This window comes from Bos javanicus, chromosome 17 (assembly GCF_032452875.1).
Source record: "Bos javanicus breed banteng chromosome 17, ARS-OSU_banteng_1.0, whole genome shotgun sequence".
In the NCBI taxonomy this organism is placed as follows: domain Eukaryota; kingdom Metazoa; phylum Chordata; class Mammalia; order Artiodactyla; family Bovidae; genus Bos; species Bos javanicus.
The window spans coordinates 724651-730305 of record NC_083884.1 but is presented as its reverse complement, the minus strand read 5'-3'; the positions used below and the strand labels follow the sequence as shown (position 1 = coordinate 730305).

The 5655-nt window shown below is 38.0% G+C and overlaps 1 pseudogene; it reads left to right on the top strand.

Moving 5' to 3' along the window:
• Positions 1-1446: 1446 nt before the first annotated feature.
• On the top strand, positions 1447-5251 carry LOC133229261 (olfactory receptor 5F1-like; annotated as a pseudogene).
• Positions 5252-5655: the final 404 nt, after the last annotated feature.

The window sequence follows — 5655 nt, the reverse complement described above, 5'->3', positions numbered from 1 at the left end:
AGAGATGGGAATACCAGACCACCTGACCTGCCTCTTGAGAAATCTGTATGCAGGTGAGGAAGCAACAGTTAGAACTGGGCATGGAACAACAGACTGGTTTCAAGTTGGAAAAGGAGTACGTCAAGGCTGTATATTGTCACCCTGCTTATTTAACTTATATGCAGAGTACATCATGAGAAATGCTGGGCTGGAGGAAGCACAAGCTGGAATCAAGATTGCAGGGAGAAATATCAATAACCTCAGACATGCAGATGTCACCATCCTTATGGCAGAAAGCGAAGAACTAAAGAGCCTCTTGATAAAAATAAAAGAGGAGAGTGAAAAAGTTGTCTAAAATTTTGACATTTAGAAAACTAAGTTCATGATAACTGGTCCCATCACTTCATGGCAAATAGATGGGGAAACCATGGAAACAATGTCAGACTTTATTTTTTGGGGCTCCAAAATCAGTGCAGATGGTGACTGCAGCCATGAAATTAAAAGACACTTACTCCTTTGAAAGAAAGTCATGACCAACCTAGACAACATATTAAAAAACAGAGATATTACTTTGTCAACAAATGTCTGTCTAGTCAAAGCTATGTTTTTTTCCCAGTGGTCATGTATGGATATGAGAGTTGGGCTGTAAAGAAAGCTGAGTGCTGAAGAATTGATGCTTTTGAACTGTGATGTTGCAGAGGACTCTTGAGAGTCCCTTGGACTGCAAGGAGATCCAACCAGTCTATCCCAGAAGAAATCAGTCCTGAATATTCATTGGAAGGACTGATGTGAAGCTGAAACTCTAATACTTTGGCCACTTGATGTGAAGAACTGATTCACTGGAAAAGACACTGATTCTGGGAAACATTGAAGGCAGGAGGAGAAGGGGACAACAGAAGATGAGGTGGTTGGATGGCATCACTGACTCGATGGACATGAGTTTGAGTAAACTCTGGGAGTCAGTAATGGACAGGGAGGCCTGGTGTCCTGCAGCCCATGATGTTGCAAAGACCCCATGACTGAGCAACTGAACTGATAGATGTGTCTCAATTCTTTATGTTGTCTCAATTCTGCTCCATTTGTCTATGTGCTTATGTTTATGTGAGTACCACACTAGTTCAATAACTATAACTTAAATGAGTTCAATAACTATAACTTTCAAATATCACTTGAAGTTTGAAAGTGTGATAACTCAAGATTTGCTCTTGCTTGAAATTCCTTAGCTGCAGTTGAGTTTTACATCGCTCAACATGTAAGGAAACCTAATGTAGTTAGGTGCAAATTAATGAGGTTTCTTTCTATATATTTCAGTGAATTAAACCTCTCAAAATAAGATGCAATGAGTTGATGCTAGTTCTGGTACTTTTTTTTTTGTATTTCTCCATTTACAAATCCATCCAAGAAACTTTGAAAATCAATTTGAATCCAGGAAGCTGTGGACTTAGTCATGCTATAAACAGACCTGACATGGGCAATGATGACATGACAAAGAAGATGAAGCGAATGGAATCACAGACTACACTTTTAATAAGAGAATATGAAATGGAAGAAGAGACTGATGATAAGATGTTTGTGAGATGTATTCAAGAAACAATCTCTTAGACAGAATCTGATCTCAGTAACTTTAACATTAATGTTCTTTATGTATGGATGTGAGAGTTTGACTATAGAGAAAGCTAAGCACTGAAGAACTGATGCTTTTGAACTGTGGTGTTGGAGAATACTCTTGAGAGTCCCTTGGACTTCAAGGAAATTCAACCAATCCATCCTAAAGGAGATCAGTCCTAGGTGTTTATTGGAAGGATTGATGTTGAAGCTGAAATTCCAATATTTTGCCCACTGATGCAAAGAGCTGACTCATTTCAAAAGACCCTGATGCTGGGAAAGATTGAGGGCAGGAAGAGAAAGGGATGACAGAGGGTGAGATGGTTGGATGGCATCACTGACTCAATGGACACGGGTTTGGGTGAACTCTGGAAGTTGATAATGGACAGGGAGGCCTGGCGTGCTGCAGTCCATGGGGTCGCAGAGTCGGACACGACTAAGCAACTGAACTGAACTGAACTGAATGTATAAATATGAATTGTGTAGCAGTGTTCTATATAGAAAACAGCTGTTTCATTAAAAAGCGCAATTAGATCAGTTTTTTTTTTTTTCTATTCCTTTCTTTTCTTCTCAAAAATTTCCTGTTCTTCTTTGAGTTTCTTTCCTCCAGAGTGATACATATAAACAAAGCCACATGAACACACATTCAGTTATGGCAGAGTTTAATCACTGCATAGTTCCAAAACAGGTAGATCAGTGTTTAATGTGTGAAACTGACACATATTCTGCATGATGGACTCATGGATTTCTTGCTTATGGAAATCTGTCAATTACCAACAGCATCCTTTAATCTGAATATTAAAGGTAAGCCTTAATGTGGAAGTGGAATGGGAGTGATTTAGTAAAATTCTGGAGGAAATTGAGAGGGGGTCAGGTCTTGTTAAGATGGTAACTATATTATATAGTTTTTGGAGAGAAATTCCCCGTGGCCCTTGCCTTGCACTTGCTGCTAAAGTGGCACCTGATAGAAGCTGCGATATTCAACTGGGATGTGGTAAAGCTGACTTAATGACCTGTCATAAAGTTGTCATCCAGCTCAAAAATCTAGGTCCCTTTGTGGCAAATATAATTCATATTCATCAGAAGAATATTCATGAACTTAGTAGTTAGCATCTTCTTCCAGTTTATTTCACTCAAAACAGGTGGATTGCAGGTTAAATTTACCCAGAAATGTGGTGAGTTACATACACACACAGTTACACACAGACACACACTCAGACATATGCATACATAGGGGGAGAATTATAATTTTGTAGTGGTTTATGTACCCTTTTGGAATAAGCTAAAATTATAAAAAAAAACAGGCAATTAAATAGCCAATTAAAGTTTTTATCTTTGGAAAACAACTTTAAAGTAACACAGAGATCAATAACTAAGTTATGATGCAAGTCCACATAGAGTGTGATTCCATCTACCTATGTATGATCATATTTTAATTACTTTTGAGAATGGAGTTTCTGTCATTAGAGCATTGACTCACAATTAAAAGCTGTAATCTAGTCACCATGGTTAAACCCTCTTTCAGAAAAAAAAAAAATCCAAGTATGTGTATATATTCAAGAAGTGTCTCAAATTTTTACACAGAAACAATCCATATTGTCTCTGATTTCATTTCATTTCAACATGAAAATTGTCTCTTTATAATTTTTATGCCTCAACTGAGTTATTAGAGAAGATTATGATAAGAAAGAAAATAATAGACCAGATGAACTAGTACTGGGAAAGATATTATTAAGTGTGTGCTGCTGCCCTTATCTTTCACTGCCGAGGACAGGTATGGTGACTGCTACTATAGGGCATTGATTTGATAATGTGTTTTGTAATGAGAACAAATATGTGGTTAACTTTTAAAACATACATAATAATTCTTAAGAGTATAATAGGTATCAAAATATGGGTTATTTGAAACAGGCTGTGTTTGCTGCTTGGAAAACACAAAAGTGATGTTTGGGTAGTGAGTCATAAATATTGGAATCAAAGAATAAAGAGAGCTGTCTTTGTGAGAAAAAAATGCATTTGAGTTAAACAAATACCTCCTCAGAAAATGGGGAAGACTTCAACAAGGATAGCTCTGAAATTTGCATTTTGGATGTGGGCTAGAAGAGAAAGAATAGAACATAAATGTTGCATTAGAAAAAAACTGAAGTGAACTATGTAGACTTAGGCCAAGGATTTTTGGATGCCTCAACCCACATTTCGGAAAAGGCAATGGCAATCCACTCCAGTACTCTTGCCTGGAAAATCCCATGGATGGAGGAGCCTGGTAGGCTGCAGTCCATGGGGTTGTGAAGAGTTGGACATGACTGAGCGACTTCCCTTTCACTTTTCACTTTTATGCATTGGAGAAGGAAATGGCAACCCACTCCAGTGTTCTTGCCTGGAGAATCCCAGGGACAGCGGAGCCTGGTGGGCTGCCGTCTCTGGGGTTGCACAGACTCGTACCCAACTGAAGTGACTTAGCAGCAGCAGCAGCAACCCACATTTAATACAGATAATTGGTTAACAAACTCCAACATTTATTCATTTTTTCACTAGTTTCTACCTTATTTCAGTTGTTCTATTTACTATACTCTATTATCCAAGCCATTTTTTCCCTCATGTGCCACTAACCACATTAACATTCCTATTACTTCATGGAAACATAGAACAGTGAAATGTTTCCATCTAATGGAAGCTGAAGCATTATATATCTGTAATAAATGGCCAGAAAAAAAATTATACTTCACTGACAGAGTTCATCCTGTTGGGATTAGCAGACACACTGGAGCTACAAGTTATCCTCTTCTGCCATTTTTCTATGATTTAAACACTTACAGTTGTGGGGAATGTTGGGATGATCCTCTTAATCAGAGCTGATTCCAGACTTCACACACCCATGTACTTCTTCCTGGCTAACCTGTCCTTTGTGGATGTTTGTTATTCCTCCACCATCACTCCAAAGATGCTGGTTGATTTATTGTCAGAGAAGAAAACCATCTCCTTTGCTGGCTGGTTTCTGCAGATGTACTTCTTTATAGCCTTGGCCACAATTGAATGCATCCTTTTTGGGTTAATGGCCCATGACCACTATGTGGCCATATGTAGCCCTCTCCTTTACTCCTTGATCATGTCCAGGACAGTCTGCCTGAAAATGGCAGCAGGGGTTTTTACAGCAGGACTGTTCAACTCTGTGGTTCACACAGGTTATGTGAACAGCTTGTCATTCTGCAGTTCCAATGTCATCTATCACTTCTTCTGTGACATCCCTCCAATTTTTAAGCTCTTGTGTTCTGACACATACCTGTGTGAAAGCATCTTGTCCACATTTGCTGGTGTGAATATGGTCAGAACTCTGCTGGTGATCCTTACCTCCTACTGTTACATTCTTTTCTCCATCTTCTGTATGCATAAAGAGGAGGGGAGATGCAAAGCCTTCTCCACATGTGCGTGTCACCTGACAGCCATGATCCTGTTCTATTCCACCTCCATCTACACTTATCTGAGACCTACTTCCAGCTACTCCCTGACTCAAGACAAAGTGGCTTCCGTGTTCTACAGAGTGGTGATCCCCATGTTGAATCCTCTGATCTACAGCTTTAGGAATGAGGAAGTAAAGAAGGCTGTATGGAATGTAATTACTAAGAAAATGGTCCCTTTATTTCTAGGATTGTTGCTTAGGTTTTCTTGACTAAACAGAGCATGTTTTAAAGTGTGGATCAAGCTTACTGTTTATCACAAGAATATTTCCTAATTAATCATGTATTATTATTACTCAAGTACTTGTATCCAATTAGATATAAACTAACTGATATAAAATGTGTATCAGACTGTTATAAAATTATATGCTTTTCACCTGATCATTTTATATTTCTATTGTGTCATCAAAATTTGAGCTTATTTTTAAAGTAATCTTGGTTAGGGAAATGAAGTTATTAAGTATTTAAAGACAAAAGTAACAGTATCATATGAAACTAGCCAAGAAAAGAACTTAGAATTTTCAGTTTATTTTTTCCAGTGCATACTTTTTCACCATTTATGTTTTGTAATAGATTGCTATATAGCATATATGCCAAATGTTTTAAGTTTTGAATA